The sequence below is a fragment of the Dendrobium catenatum genome, unplaced genomic scaffold, assembly GCF_001605985.2.
Source record: "Dendrobium catenatum unplaced genomic scaffold, ASM160598v2 fragScaff_scaffold_1637, whole genome shotgun sequence".
Taxonomy (NCBI): domain Eukaryota; kingdom Viridiplantae; phylum Streptophyta; class Magnoliopsida; order Asparagales; family Orchidaceae; genus Dendrobium; species Dendrobium catenatum.
Genome location: NW_021320099.1, coordinates 206083 through 224231, shown reverse-complemented (window position 1 = coordinate 224231; position 18149 = coordinate 206083).

The following is an 18149-nucleotide window of genomic DNA, read 5'->3' as shown; positions in this document are numbered from 1 at the left end:
CAATATCAATAATATAAAAAAAAAAGGAAACAAGATACAAAGTACTTAAGTGATAGAATACCTATCACTTTCCTCCTTTAACAAAAAATAAAAAGGAGGAACCTTATTAACTTCTAAAACATCCCAGAAAAAATCCCCTCTCAGAGCAAAGTTAGCACACCAATGAGCTAACTTATTATAATCTCTACTAACAGACTGAAAAAGAGTTACCTCAAACCTTTCAAGAAAATCGAGATCTTCCTCTGATGACAGAACCAATCCTTTATTAGCAAATGATTCCTGTAGATGGATAATGATATTAGAGCAATCGCTCTCAATAATGAGACCTTTAACATCCATCATTTCTTCTTTCATAATATCTCTTATCGAGCGGAAGGCCAATAATTTAAGAAAGCCAATGTCCCAATGCACCACCGAGAATCCAAAAGATAGAATCATCCTTCCTTTGTTATCTCTGAATATACCTCCTATTCCTACTTTGTTAGAAGGAAGAAGAGAGGCATCAATATTTACCTTAATCCAACCGGGTGGAGGGGGATGCCAAAAGGAAAAATTCAGCTTGAGAAGCTGGTTAGCACCCCAGTGGTCCGAGTATGGATTACTAGATGAATAGACTGCATTGATAATGGCATTTGATAAAATAAATTCAGCTCCCACTTCACATCCTTCATGAATAAGTTTGTTTCTACTCTTCCAAGAGTTGAAAACCAAAGCACAATAAATTTTTGCAATTAAACAGTCATTCTTCACAATCTTATTAAAGAAAAGAAGACAATCTTGAAGATAATTGAAAACCGGTATAGAGAATCCCTAATTATTAGCCAATTGGATAATTTGAATTAATTTCAAACATCTCACCGCCACATGCTCACCATCTTCTTTCATACTGCAGCCTCTAAGACAAAGATTATTATTCAATAATCTTCTATACATCAAAACATCACAAGATGGAATTGCATCCTTCAACATTCTCCACCAAAAAAATTAAATCCTGGGATTGAGTTTCATCTTCTTAATGTCCTTCCATTGATTACTGAAAGACATATTATTATCTTCCAGCGTTAATTTCCTTTCTGTAGCCATAGCAGCAATAGTCTTCCCATAGAAGCTTTTCAGCAGTTCTACCTCGTCTTCATCTCTGTTCAAATTGATTTTAATACTGTAGATTACCATTACCAGCTCCTCTCCAAAGAAACTTTTAAGCTTGTCAATAATCCACTCTCCTTCTGAAATGAATTCAGAAAGATTCGACAAATTTTCATCCCCTATTGTAATGAACGTTGGCCACCTTTCCAAGTTTCTATCCATAATCCAATTATCTTTCATGATATTAATGGAAGATCCATCTTTAATCTTCCATTTCACAATGTGTCTCGACATTTTAGCTCCACTGAGAATTAATCTCCAAGATGGCGATGAATAAGGTCTTGTTTCCACATCCCAGATTTTCCTACCATACTTAATAGATAAGGATTTGTTCAGTAAGGAATGAGGCTTCTTTAAAAAATTCCATGCAAGCTTCGCTCTGAGAGGTTCTACTGAGTCTATAGCTGTTAGGATACCCAGACCACCTTGGCTTTCCGGAATGCATACATCCTTCCAAGCAACATAATGGATCCCATTACTTCCATTGTTTTTACTCCATAGAAAATCTCTGCTTAATATGTCCAATTTCCTCAAAATACTCAATGGAACCAATGGACAACGAAGAATAGAAAACATGAAGAGCTTGAAACACTATTTTTATAAGAACCACTCTTCCCGGCATAGAGATGAATTTGTTCCCCCATACATCCAATTTTGTTGTAGCTTTCTCCAAGATCATAGAATGATCGGCTGTACCAAGTCTTCTCAATGACAATTTGATGCCTAAGTAATTGAGTTCTTTAACCTCCATAAATCCCATAAGACTAGTTAACTCCCTCCTTCTTCTTCTTTTCATATTATTACTAAAAATAATAGCATATTTTTTGAAATTTACCTTTTGACCTGTCCATTTACAATAATCAAAGGTAATATTCCTGATTTTCAACAAATTCTCCCTCTTGGCCAAAGAGAATATCAAAATGTCATCTGCAAATAATAGATGAGAGATCCTAGGAGCCATGGGAGCTATTTTTAACCCCAAACTCCTTCCATCATAAGAGAAAGCATTGGTAAGTAGCTGAGAACAAAGAATGAATAAATAGGGTGATAACGGACACCCTTGTCTAAAGCCACTTTTCCCTATAATACCTTCCAACCCAACTCCATTAACTTGAACAATGAATTTAGGATTAGTTATACATTCCATAACTAGATTGGAACAACCTTATTGGAAAACCAAAATAATTAAAACTTGCTTTAGATTTTTCCATGCCATACTGTCATAAGCTTGCTCCATATCAAATTTGATTGCCATCATACCTCTTTTTGAACTAGAAAATCTGAACTTATGGAAAAGTTCTTGAGCAATAAGAACATGATCAGATAAAGACCTACCTTTGATAAAAGCAACTTGTTCCTCCAAGACAAGGTTGTGAATAACCTTCATCATTCTATTTAATAACACTTTTGCTACAACTTTATAAATAGACATGCAAAGACTTATAGGTCTAAAGTTAGTAGGATATAAAGGATTGCTTACTTTAGGAATAAGCACCACCATTGTTTCTTTCCACTTAGGGGACATAGAACCCGAGCTAAGGAATAAAAGAATGGCTTTCTAGACGTCCTTCCCAATGATACTCCAGTAAGCTTTAAGAAAGGAATAGGTGATTCCATCCAATTCGGGAGCAATGTTGTTGTCAAGATCTTGAATGACCTTCTCAATTTCAGTAAAAGATAATGCAGAATCCAGAAATCTGCAGCTATCTTCATTCAGGAGGTTCACATTTGGAGGCCAATTATCTAAAAGACAATCTCTTTGATCCCATTTACTGCAGAAAAAGTCATAAAAATAGCTCCTAATGTTTTCAGGATCTTCTATTAGCTCCCCTTCCACATTTTTCAATTGCTTAATTAGATTGCTATTCCTTCTTCCACTAGCAAATGCATGGAAGAATTTAGAATTAGAATCTCCATCCTTCATCCATTTTGCTTTAGCCCTTTGTCTCCACCAAGTATTCAACCGGGCAAGAGTACTGTTGAACTCACTGATTTTGGTTCTTAATAACCGATTCCTTTCATCGAAAAACTGCAGGTCTCGGTCCTCTTCTAGTTGGATTTCATCAATTTCAGCTTTTAAAACAGATTTCACATCTTCTAGCCTTTGGTGTTTTGCTTTGCTCCAAAAGAACAAAGCTTTAAGAACTCTAGAGAACTTTTTATTAAGAACCTCCATCTCATTTCCTTTCACCAGTTTAGCCCAAGAGGTTTTAACAATAGAAGTTGTCGCTGAGTAGGATAACCAAACATCTTCAAACCTTTGTAATTTAGTTTTTGGATATCCTGTTCAAACATTTTGAGAAAAATAGGACAGTGATCATATGCTATCCTACTCAAATGTCTCACACATGGTTGATTGATCCGGTCCAAGGCTATTGAGTTAAGTAAACATCTGTCAAGTCTCTCCAAGATCCTTGCACTTCTGCTCTTATTGTTGCACCAGGTAAATTTAGAACCAATGTAATCCATATCACGAAGATCATTTCTAATCATACAAGCCTTCATTTCCAACGGACCCATTTTAAAAGAAAATTTCTTTCCTCCTTTCTTATCATCATGAGATAAAATGCAATTGAAGTCACCACCAACAATGGTAGGACTGTCTTGCTTCAAATTTATGTCCAGAAAATCCCATAAATCTCTTCTTCCCTACATCTCCCTACTACCATAAATAGTGGCTATTAACCAATTACCTTTATTGGGAATCTTCAGCTCTCCCAACACACATTCCTCTGAAGCTTGGATCAAAGAAAAATCCACAACATTAGCTTTCCAAATAATTAAAATACCTTCAGAATTACCTCTAGAAGGTTGCAGAAAAAATTCCCATTTGTCTCCAAAAATCCTTTCAAATTCTTCTCTAGAAAGAGAAGAAATTTTTGTTTCAATAATACCAACAAAAAATACATCCCAATCCTTGATGTACTCCTTCAAATATAGAGAGGCCTCCTTCTTATTTGCCCCCCTACAATTCCAAAAACTAATTAAACTCATTTTGGTAAGAATGGGAAAGAGCCCCCACCCCTTCTTTTACTTGATTTATTCTTCTCTAATCTTGAAGCTGCATTTAAAGGGCCAAGAAATCTCAGTTCTTTAGCCAATTTAGTTTTCTGAACAGAAATCATTCCATGATTTAGATCAGCAAATTTCCCTTCAATGTTGTCATTGATCTTCATTAAAACTTCAGGAGCTGCTTCAATCTTGGCAACGGGCTGACTCTCTATAAAACATTCCACAATTTCACCTTCTTCCACAGCCTCAACTTTAGATTTTTCCTGAACATCCAGTTTGGAAGAATCTTCACTTATAGAGTTAAGAATATCAAATTTATTACCTGAAGGTATTTGAATTAACTGGATAGAATCTTTATCAAGATTTCCCAAGGGTTTTCTTGCTTCCAACATTTTAAATACATACTTCAAGTTACAAAATATGATATGCTGAATTTAATTTGAATTCTTCAGTAGTCTGGAGTACGATTATCCTGAAATATTAGTCCACACAAGAGCAAATACAATTCTTCCAAAAAGTGTTAGGAAAAAATAATAATTAAAATAATAATATTTGGAATCATCAAAACTATACAAGTTGCACGAATGTAAAACATGCAAAACGTAACTCTATTAACAATCTCCCCCTTTTTTATGATGGCAAAATAATTATTGTTTATAAAAATTTCAAATTCTCAAGCATCTCTTAAACTCCCCCTGAATTGATAAACATGTGAGAATAAGGAGGCATTTGCACAACAGTCTCTTTTTATTTTATTTTTTTTTAAAATACAAATAGAACAGATACGATAGAACAGATACGATAGAACAGATACGATACAAACACAAATAGAACAGATACGATCAAACAGATACGATACGAACAAAAATGATACAAACAAATAATATTTTTTCTCCTCCTTTTTGACAACAACAAAAAAGAAGAAGAAAAGGAACAAAAAAGAGAAATGTAAGAAGTCATATGATAATCTTTTGATAATTGATCCTTGAAAACGATTGAGATAAATTTATAAATAAAATTAAAAATCATCAAACAAATAAAATAATTCATATGATTTAAGAAGAGATATAACATCGATAATAAGAAAAAATTATCAAAAACATGAGTCAATTTAGACATTGAGATAAAGAATATCATTACAAAAAGATGAATATAAAATTTATATACTTCAAATTTTTAATACCAAATAAAATCATACAAGTCTCTACAAGTTGATTTTCTGTTGTGACATGAATGAGTTTAATTTCTCCATTGGATACATGATCCCTTATGAAATGATGCCTAATGTCTATATGTTTGGTTCTTGAATGTTGAATAGGATTTTTAAAAATACAAATAGCACTAGTGCTATCATAATAAATGGGAATAGTGCCTATAGTTAATCCTAAATTAATCAATTGTTGTTTCAACCAAAGTACTTGTGCCGCAAAACTTCCTAATGTATTGTATTCAGCTTCAACAGTATATATGGCTACTGAATTTTGTTTTCTACTGGACCAAGAGACTAAAAAATTTCCAATAAACTAACATGTTTTAGAAGTACTCTTTCTATTAACCCTACAACCTACAAAAATAGAATCTCAATAACTAATTATTTCAAATGAAGAGCTAAATTGCTTCAAGTCTAGCTACAGGGGCAAAAGTCTCCTCAAAATTAATTCCTTCAATTTGATTATACCCCTTAGCCACCAATCTAGCCTTATTTTTAATGACTACTCCTGAGTCATTCATTTTGTTCTTGAAAACCCACTTAGTTCCAACTACACTTTGATTCTTTGGCCTTGTAGTTAATTCCCAAACTTCATTTTTTACAAATTAATTTTACTCTTCTTGCATAGCCAAGATCCAAAATTTATCCAAAAGTGCTTGATCAATATTTGTAGGTTCTATGGTTGAAATAAAAGCTGAGTGATTGAATTCTTTGTTTAATCCACGCCTAGTCCTAACACCCTCACTAGGTTCGCCTATAATTAATTCTTTTAGGTGGTTTTTAGAAAATTTTAAATCTCTAGGCATTTGATTTTCTATATCCAAATTTATTTTATCAATCTTTTGAGAGTTATTCTCAATTTCATCCTCTTCAATAATTGCCTCTTCTAAACTTTTTTATTCATCAAATATAATATATGTGGTCTCCTCAATTACTAAAGTTTTTTTATTGAATACTCTATTAGATTTTCCAACACATTAGTTTCCTATAAAAATACATTCATCTAATTTTGGATAAAATTTTCCTAAGGCAGATTTTTCATTGTTATGAATAAACACTTTACATCTAAAAACATGCAAATATGACAAATTAGATGTTCTTCCCTTTAGCAACTCACAGGGTATTTTATTTAATTTTGATCTTACATTCACCCTATTCAGAACATAACATGCAGTGCTAACCGCCTCAGCCCAAAAATATTTAGGAAGTGAGTATTCTGCCAACATGGCTCGGGCGGCTTCAATTAATGTTCTGTTTTTCCTTTCGACTACCCCATTCTGTTAAGGGGTTCTAGGTGCAAAAAAATTATGATCAATTCCTTTCTCATTATAAAAATTATCAAATTTTTCATTTTCAAACTATCCTCTATGATCACTTTGAATAGTCATAATTTCACATCCTAGCTTCCTTTGAATCCAAGTCAAAAAGTTTCTAAATTCCTCAAATGATTCACTCTTATGATATAGAAATCTAACCCAAGTGAATCTAGAATAATCATCCACAATCACAAATCCGTATACCTTTCCTCCTAGACTTACAGTTCCAACTGGTCTAAAAAGATCCATATTTAAAATCTCCAATGATTTACTAGTTCTAAGATCCTTACTAGAATGAAAAGAGGATTACACTTATTTTCCTAATTGGCATGCATCACAAAGATGGTCTTTAGAAAAGTCTAGTTTTGGTATACCTCTTACTAGGTTCTTTTGGGTAATCCTCCTAAGATTTTTCATGCTAGAGTGATAAAGTCTCCTATGCCAAAGCCATGACTCATCATATATAATTTTTAAACAAAAAGTAATAGGAGTTTTAATATAATTCAAGTCTAATATATACACGTTATTTACGCTTACACCATTCAAAACATTAATACCATTTAGGCTTAATATGCATAAAAAAGTTTTACACTGTATCCTTTATCACATAGCTGGCTAATACTTAACAAATTTTGCTTTAAGCCTTCTACCAATAACACATTTTCAATAAAAAAATTCTTAAGATTTCCAATCATACCTGACCCAACCACATTCTTTGTGGTGTTATCTCTAAGTGTAACCTTGCCTCCACTTCTGGATTCTAGCGATATGAATTGTGCAGTATCTCCAGTCATATGCTTTAAGCAACCGCTGTCTATGTACCATATGCTCTCATGAGGCCTTGTGTGAGAGCGACCCTGCAAAATTATCAAATGTTAGACTTAGGAATCCAAACAAGTTTTGATTCTCCTTTTGGCAATTTATAATAAGATGCATGTATGATATTTCTAGATTTATGCATCTTAGGTTTCCACACCAAATAAGTTTTCTTCTTCAAAGTACTGGTGTGAACTATATATCCAAAAAATCCACAATTATTATATTTGACTTTTAAAAATGGATTCCTAAGTCTTCTATTATTCATCTGTCTATTCAGGGATTGCATAAATTTAGGATACAAAATAGGATTAGTGAAATCTTTAAGTCTAGGGGGTATCCTATTTTCCTCGAGAACTTTTATCTTTAATTTATAAAATGAATTCATATCTTCTAAAATTTGATTTATATAATTAATTCTATAAATTTTGCTCTCAGATTCATCCTTAAAATTTTTAAATTCTTTTTCAAGTTCTGCATAGGATGATTTTAAACTTTCATGATTTTTATTTAAATTGTTATACTCAACAAGTAATTTCATGTGGTTGTCATCAATTAAAGCATGATCTTTGTTAAGGATTTATTATTTTTTTATAATTCCAGAAATTCTAAATTCAGACTAGTATGCATTTTCTTTAACTTCCTATATACATGATGTATGTGTTCAGAGACTTCAAAAAGTTCATTGTAAGTCAAGTCATATATCTCTTCTTGATCTGACTAATCAAGACTATTGGCAATTAAGCACAGATTAGTGACTTTCTCTTCCTTTTTTGTCTCTAATGAGTCTGAAGCTGAGTCTTCCCAGAAAGCTCTTTGGAATTTCTTCTTGCCCTTCTTCACAATTGGTTTCTCCTCTACTTTCTTCTTGCTAGGAGTGACTTTGAGTTTTGGTCAATCTGACTAGATTTCCTGCACTCATAGCAAATAACATCATTTGAAATCTTTATATTTTTATTAAATTTACCTCAATTTCATTGTTGGTGTCTCTTTCGCTTCATCTTCAGAAAGGTTTTGATTTGTCTAGTCATTAGTACGATATCATCTTCATCCTCAAGTTGTGAGAGTTCACTCTCTGACTCATCCACTTTTAGAGCAATGTTCTTCTCCCTTCGTGGTTCACCTGCATCAATCTTTCTTTGACTCACCCCTTGCTCGTAAGCAATTAGTGATACAAGAAGATTGTCAATAGAATAAATGTTTAAATCTTTAGACTCTGTAATTGCATTTATTTTAGCATCATAAGTAATAGGCAAACAACGAAGTATCTTATTAACCATTTCATCATTCGTTAATTCCCTACATAATATATATAAAGAGATGACTATTTGTGTGAATCTTGTGTACATGTTAAAAATAGATTCATTATGTTTTATGTAAAACAATTCATAGTCATGCAACAAGATGTTAAGTTTAGATTATTTTACTTCATTAGTCCCCTCATAAGTTATACAAAGTCTATCTCATATGTCCTTTCCACTCTTGCAGGTGGAAACCCGCATGTAATCTTCGGATTTAAGAGCACAAAGAAACTATTCAAGCATTTGGCATTAAGTTGTACTAAGTCACGTTCTTCTACTGTCCAGTCCGCAAAAGATGTTTCTACTCTAACTCCGTCAACTAATCTAGTTGGTTTTGTGTACCCTTCATGAACTAAGATCCATATATGGTAATCAAGTGACTGTAAAAATGTAGACATGCGTGTTTTTCAAAAATCAAAAGAAATATTATCGAATAATAGAGGTCTAGTTATGGAGTAACCCTCAGGTGTATTTCGATTTCCAAATGTAGCAATGGTCATTAATCAAAAAGTAGTCTAAACTTATGATTTTGAAACTAAGCTCTGATACCACTTGTTGAAACTTTGTTCAATATGAATTAGGTTGTTAGACCTAATGTTATATCCCAACGGCTAACCAAGAGGGGGTGAATTGGTAATTAAAAATTTCCCTCTTTATTTTTTTTTAAATCGATAAAACCTTTTATGATTTATGTAAAAAAGATTTTTATAGAAACAATTTTTTAACCACACTTTCAAACAGAAAAAACTGAAGTAAAAAAGCAGAGTTAAAAGTAGTGGAAAATAAAAGACACAGGATTTATAGTGGTTCAATCAAACACGACCTACATGCACTCCCCGGAGGCACCCTCCGAGTATTGCACTAATACCAATAGTGTCTCTTCATTTCCCCCACAACAATGCGGAGAAGCCTTCACTCTCTTCCACCACTACCCGATGCGGTAGAGAACCGTTGTCCTTTTACACCCTCAAAGTGTAGGCAGAGTACCTCCCACTGTTCACACTCTCCAAGTGTAGGCAGAGAACCTTCCCACTGTTCACACTCTCCAAGTGTAGGTAGAGAACCTTTCCACTGTTCATACTCTCCAAGTGTAGGCAGAGAACCTTTCGTCTTTTCACACTTCACCAAGTGTCGGTAGTGAACCGGATCTCCTTGAAAGATCTTCTCAAAAGAAATCTAGAAGTAATTGGATGATCGTGCACACAATATTATACGTGCACACACACGGGAGAGTCTGTATATCAATATTATAATAGGATTTCATGTAATAGAGTCTGTATATCTCTATTTTTATTTTTTGAGTATGAGCGAATATTGTAATTGGATGATCGTGCACACACACGGGAGGAGAGAGATAGTTAAAACTTAATTTTTTAATATTAATCATATTATATGATATTTAATCGTATTGTATGATTTGACTTAATTTCATGTAATAGAGTATGTATATCTCTATTTTTATTTTTTGAGTCTGAGCGAATATTGTAATTGGATGATCGTGCACACACACGGAAGGAGAGAGATAGTTAAAACTTAAATTTTTAATATTAATCATATTATACGATATTTAATCGTACTGTATGATTTGACTTAATTTTTCTCTAAATGCAGTCAATCAAATCATGGCTTGAATTATTTGAACTAGTCATACAGTACAATGTCAGGTTGTACATACGACTAATAAAGTACAAAAATAGGTTCGTATTAGATTGTTTCAAATAAACATATTTAATTTTTGAATAGTTCGTACATTACAATTTTAATTCGTTCAGACAACTAATACAGTATGAAATTCGTTTTGTATCAAATGAACTTGTTCATTTTTTAATAGTTCGTATGTATGATCTTAATTTGTACATACCACTAACAGAGTAGAAAATTCCTTTCATACCATATTGTACTAAATGATCTTGTTTATTTTTTAATAGTTCTTATAATACTGTCTTAATTCGTACATATGACCGACAGAGCATGAAATTCCTTTCATATAATATCGTACTAAATGAACTTGTTCATTTTGAACAGTTCGTACAGTATGATTCTAATTCGTACAGATGATTGACATAGTTTTAAACAAGGTTTATACCATATCATACTAAATGAAAGGCCTAATTTTTTGAACTATTTGTACTGCATGATATGCGATCGTACCATACAATTGAAGGATGGATCTCTTGTAAATTTTAGTTTTCGGATGGTTTTTCATGGTTTTTTTTTATAAATTAAATCCTAAAAACTTACTAAGAGAATTCTTTGCTATAAACTTCTTTTAAGAGTGACCATTGAGAGTGTGTTTCGGAGAACTTCTGTGAGTGAAGAGTGAGAGATCGAGTGAAGGGAAATTATGAGAGATTTACAAGGTTACCTAAGGGAAGGATCTTTTTTGTCTTCTTCTTCATGTATTTTCTCGACTTCTTTGGAGGATTTTAGGAAAAGATCTTCAACATTGGATCGAGAAACTATACCTTAACCAGAAGGGTGAAAAAGGATGTCATGGTTCTTTGCCTTCATTAGAAGGGTGAAAAAGGATGTGATGATTCTCAGCTTTCATCAGGAGGGTGAAAAAGGATGTGATGATCCTCTGCCTTCACAAGGAGGGTGAAAAAGGATATGACGATACACTGTCATAATTTAGAGAGTGTAAAAGAAGTTTGTTATCTGCCTCACTGGATTGGTGAAAGAGAGTTTGTAAGGGATTCTCTACCATGCTGTGGGGGTAAAAGGAGAGTCCCTATTATTTAGTGTAATACCTAGAGAAGGGTCTCCAGGGAGTGGATTAGGTCGGGTTTGTCCGAACCACTATAAAATATGATGTTCTTCTCATATTATTTATTTTTTTGAATTTTTATTTCTTGCATTTAAATCTTTGTGGCTGAAAGATTCTATAATAATTATTTCATCAAGCCATCATATATTTGAGGATCATTGATTTAAATTTCTAAAAAGGTTTTCAAGAATCCAAGAAAATTTTAAATAACCTATTCATCTCCCTCTCCCTCTTAGTTAGCCTTGGGATAGTTCTATTAAGTTTAACAACCTACACGAACTATCAAGTGGTATCAGAGCTTGATTTCATAAGTAAAGTTTAGGCTATTTTTTTTAAATATGTTCATGGCTACTTTTGGAAATCATAATACTATACTCGATCATTAGACCACATTTATTTGATAACTTTATGTTTGATTTTTGAAAAACTCGCATGTCTACTTTTCTGTAATCACTTCACTATCACAAGTGGATATTAGTACATAAAGGTTATACCAGACCTACTAGAATTGTTGATGGAATTAAAACTAAAACACATTTACTGATGGGATATTAGAAGAAAGAGAATTAGCACAATTAAATGCAAAATCTTTGAATAGTTTTTTTGTGCTTTGAAATCAGAGGATTATATGTGTGTTTCTATGAGCAAAACTAGAGAAAAGAGACAAATGAGGTGAAATAATATATGTTGAATATTTTATTACATGACTATGAACTATTTCACATGAAACTAAATGAGTCAATTTCTGATATGTATACACAGTTTACACAGATTATTACCTCATTGCATGCTTTGAGTAGAGAATTCACAAATTTTGAAAAAGATAATAAAATTTTATGTTATTTACTTACTTCTTATGATGCAAAAATAATTGTCATAATTGAGTCTAAGAACTTAAATGTATATTCTATTGACAATCATCTTGGATCGCTGATTGCTTACGAACATGGAGTGAATCAAATACATATTGATACAGGTGAAAAGAAAAAAGAAAAGAATATAGCCTTGAAAGTTTAGGATTCAGAGAGTGATCAGCCAATACCAGAGGATGAAGAAGATATTTCATTGATGACATTGAAAATTAGAGTAGTTTGTTAAACCTAATAGAACATACCTAAGGCTAATCAAGGAGGGGGGTGAATAGGTTATTTAAAAATTATCTTAGATTTTAGAAATCTGATTTAATATATTTAACACATTGATAGATTTTAAAAAAAAATTCAACCATAAAAATTTAAAGTGCAAAAAATAAAAATGCAGTAAAAGTAAAAGAACAAAATAACACCAAATTCTATAGTGATTCGGTCCAATTAGACCTACATCCACTCCTTGAAGACTCCTTCTTAAGGTATTATACTAAATAAAAGTGACTCTCCTTTTGCACCCATAATAAGCGGAGAAGCCCTTACAAAACATCTCTTCCACCAACTCGGTGCGATAGAGTACCGACATCCTTTCTCACCCTCCTAGTCATTGCAAAGCACCAACATCCTTGTCACCCTCCTGGTGATGATAAAGTATCAATATCCATTTTCACCCTCCTAGTGATAGCAGAGTACAAATGTCTTTTCTCACCCTCTTGGTGATGTTAGAGTACCAACATCCTTTCTCATGCTTTTGGTGATGGCAGAGTACCAACATTCTTTTCCACCCTCCTATTGATGACAGAGTATCATGATATTCTTTGAAAATCTTCTCCCAAAGCCTTTAAGGAAATAGGGAGAAAAACATGAAGAACAAATAAGAGATGCTTACATTTGAACAACCTTGTGAATTCCATCCCAATTTCCTCTCATGACATCTCTTAATCTTCACTCCAAAAACACTCTCCCAAACACTCTCCTTTTCCACTATTGAAAGATATTCATAGCAAGATATATGGAGTGTCAGTTTTTAGGACAGTTATATATGAAAGATAAGAAAAATAATCTAAAAAACTGAAAATTTCAACTTGAATGTACTCAGATCATACAACACGAACACACTTTGTCTGTATGAATAGTTCAAAAATCAATATACTATCATGTATGAACCAGATTTCATACTCTGTTAGTTGTCTATACGAACTGACATCATACAATACTAATAGTTCAAAACTAAACTAATTCATTCAGTACGATTTCTTATAAACCCATTTCATACACTATGAATAGTTTATACGAAGCATGCATCATATAATACAAACTATTTAAATAAATCATGCTTCATTTGATATGAATGTGTTTGACCCCATTTTATACTATGCGAGTCTTCTGTATGAACCAAACATCATAGAGTATGATCAGTTCAAAAATTAATGAGATCATTAGGGACAAATTGGTACATACCCATTTCAAACTCTGTGAGTTATATATATACAAATTCCTCTTTGTATAGTACTAACAGTTCAAAAAATAATGAGTTCATATGGGACGAACTATTACATCCCCATTTGTATGAACTCCTCTTCGAGTTCGTATAATACGAATAGTATAAAAAATTTCTCGGCATGATTTGATTAACTTTATTTTGGAGGAACTACCATGACAAACTATCCAATACAATTTGAAAATTGAATATTATGATTAGTTTTAAAATGTAAAGTTTTGACTCACTCCCCCAATGTGTGTGTGCACGGTTACCCAATTACAATCACACTCTCTCAAACTCAAGAAAAATAAAAAAATTATAGACTTGATGACAAAAAATCTATCTTAAAGTCTTCGGCAGACTGTAATATGATTTCTCTGAAATGTTAGTACACACAAACAACATAAATAAAATATATCTAATGTATGTTAGGAGAAATCGTAACCATTATAATAATATTTTGATATCATCAAAAAATCACATGATATAAAACTTAATCTTAAAATATAAGTTGCAATAGACATGACGATTAAAAAGTTGCAATAATCTTAAGAGAAAACAATGAAGACATTAGCATTAGAATAAAGGTAAGTTTAATAAGAATACAAAGATTTTTAATAAAGTCATTTATTATGAATGCAGAAAGCCTAGACATATAAAGATTGAGTGCCTAAATCTAAAAGCTAATCCTAACAAGGAGAAAGTTGAGGAGTAAAATTCATGAAGCTTATAAATTTTAATTCCATGGGTTTAATTATGGTAAGTCTAGGTCCCAAAGTAACTCAACTTTACAATTGAATCACTACCTCTTCCAAAGGTGTCTTCATATCTATGAATTGATTATTTTGATTAAAACCTAAGGAATAAGAAGGTATAGGGTTTACTATAGGTTGCTTAGGATTATTCTAATTTCCTACTTAATTTGATTTACCAACATTCCACTATTGTTACCACAAACATTATTATTAGATCAACTAAAATTAGGGAGGTTCCTCCAACCTAGATTATAAGAATTTAAATAGGGTTTATTTGTCTTCCAATGACATTTTCATTCACAATCCCTTGAAGACTATTATCTCCAACATAATTAAAATTATGCTAACTCTAAATAGGTGATTACATATGTTATCTTGATTCTGAACTAACTCCAAAACTATCCAACTTTTTAAATATAATAGTTACCTGAGTCAAAATAAATAAGACATATGACGCATAAACTTCATCTACTCTCTTATGATTCACCCTATCAGAAGGTCACTAAAATTTCTTTGTATCCATTTCCTCATAAAATTTATAAGCTTCATGAAATAGCTTAGACAATAAAGATGCCCTGGCCGTATATTAATTATATACCTAAGGAATCCTATCATTATAAAAAGTCTAAATAACCAGCCAAACTGGTAAAACATGGTATGAGCATCTACTAAAATTTTTCCCAACTTTTATTAATTCTCCTACAAATTGGTAAAAAGATGTGATATCATTACTAAGCTTGATAGTTTTGAAAGATGGGAAATACTTAGCTAAAAAATTTTTTGTCAACTCATTCCAAGTGGTTATAGATCCTTGGGGTAAGAAATTCAACCACAACTTATCTTTTTCCCTTTGCAAAAATGGAAACAAATAAAGCATAATAACATCATCACTAACACCATTATACTTGAATGTTACACAGATTTCTAAGAAGCTAGCTAAGTGTAGGTTGGGAGTCATAATAGGAGTTCCTCCAAATTGGAATTTTAAATCATCTGAATTATGGCAAATTACAGCTCAAAGTTACTAGCATTGGATAGTATTTCTATTGATACTCTAGTGAATTTCATATACTATAGGATTGACATACTCCCTAAGAAGTTTAGGATGGTCCTGATCTTGAGCTTCTTTAGCCATACTAATAGCTAAAATCACTTTTGACTTTCTAATTTTTGTAAGTGTCCTCTCAATTTTAATATCAAATAGTAAGAGCTCCTTACTAGATCTACTACACATGCAATAATAAAATAGAAATTAAATAATATAAAATGAAACTTAACAACATGCAAAACATTTTTTAAAAAACTACTAATAGGATACATAGCACAAGCAAAGACTAAATTCGCAACTAGTCAAAAATATAGTTCAACTTGCAATACGCAAGTTACTTCCCCGGTAACGATGCCAAAAACTTGATACATGGTATAGGTTTGTGTTCAGTACATGAATTATGTTTATGCTATGAGTTGAAATATGCTTAAGCTTTCTTTGATTTGTAATACTCACTAAATACATGAATGCACATATCAATAAATAAAGTGAATTGAGAGAGTGTCGATCCCATGAAAAAGTGTTATACTGACATATAATTAAACTAGTACTGTCTAATATAGCTATAATATTTATCCTGCTGAAAGAAAATAAGGTTTGAGTTTTGTCACAATAGAGGATTGCAAAACAAAATATAAGATACTAGATAATAAAATAAGGTTTGAGACAAAACCACTTCCTACAATTATATATTTTCTTTAATGGTGGATAGATCTATAAATGTTTATTTTTTACTTGACTAGTAGACTAAATATTTTCCTATAAAATGACAAATTTCAGATATTCTTTTCATGTCTAATCTACACCTTGTAAAATTTGAATTTGAATATCCTACAAGCTAAAATATGGGGCTATTTCTAGGATAGCATATGCTTATAATTTGGGTATCTATCAAAATAAGATTATTTTAATAGCAATTATATGACACTCCCTAGGATTAGCTTGAAACCTAACACATAAATAGACACTAAATATGATATACAATCTACTAGCAGTCAAGTAAGTAATAATCTTATAATCATTCTATATTTCTTCTAATCAATTAATTTTCCATTTATATTTTTATCTAACTTGATGGTTGGATTCATTAGTGTATTTATACTCTTAGAACCTTCCATATCAAATTTCTTCAAGATTTTTAATGTATTTTAGCTAACTAAGGAAGGTATCATCTTCTCTTTGTTTTATACTATACCCAAGAAAATAAGTTAGCTCACCCATCATAGATTTTCATAGTGGTAGAAAACTCATTACATAGATTTTCAATTATGAATCCAAATAGTATATCATCAACATAAATTTACACGAAATATGTCATCTCCAACTTTTCTAAGAAATAAAGTGGTGTTTAAACCACCCTTAACAAATGATTTTTCTAAAAGAAAGTTGCTGAGCCTAACGTACCATGTCCTAGGTCCTTATTTCAACCTATATAATTCTTTCTTAAGTTTGTAAACATCAAGTGGAAATGAAGAATTCTCAAAGCCTGGGGTTATTCTACATACACATCCTTTTTTATAACACTATTTTAAAATGCACTCTTTACGTCCATTTGGTACAACTTGAAACATCTAAAACATGTAAATATTAGCAAAACTCTTGTGACTTCTAATCTATTTATTGGGGCAACAATTTTCTCAAAATCAATCGTCTATCTTATTATAACCCTTAGCTATTAACCTTACTTTATTTCTAATAACTGACCCAAAGTCATTCAACTTATTCTTAAAATCTTATTTAGTACCAACTACACTTTGAGCCTTGGGTCTACTAACCAACTCACATGTATATTTTCTAACAAATTGATTCAGCTCTTCTTGCATGCCTAAGATCCATAATTCATCATTTAGAGATTATTCTACACTAGTTGGTTATAACATTGAAATCAATGCAATGTGACTAACTTCTTTCATAAGGCATTGCCAAGTTCTAACCCCTACAAATGGATCTCCTATGATGAGCACTCAATGGTGACTAAAAAAGTATTTCCATTCTATAGGCAAAGGATCCTGATCAGGATCTTCTTTATTTATTAGGCTAATACTTTCTACTCCACGGGAAATCTCAGCCTCATCATCATTATTTATCCTAGTCTTAAAATATCAATCTAACTCATTAAAGACTAAGTGGGTGGATTCCTCTACAACTAAGGTTCTTTTATTAAAGACTCCATAGGCTTTAACTATTGAGGAATAAATTAAGAAAAATACCTTCATCTGCCTTAAATTAAACTTTCTTAAATGAGATTTACCATTTTAAAACACTTATAACCAGAAATATGCAAATGTAATAAATTTAGTTCATAGGATGTCTTACTCAGCTTTGACCTAATGTTCACCTGATTTAGTAACATGTAATATTCACTGCCTATGCCCAAAAATATTTAGGTAGGCTATAATCGCCCAATTTTATCCTAGCTTCCTCTACTA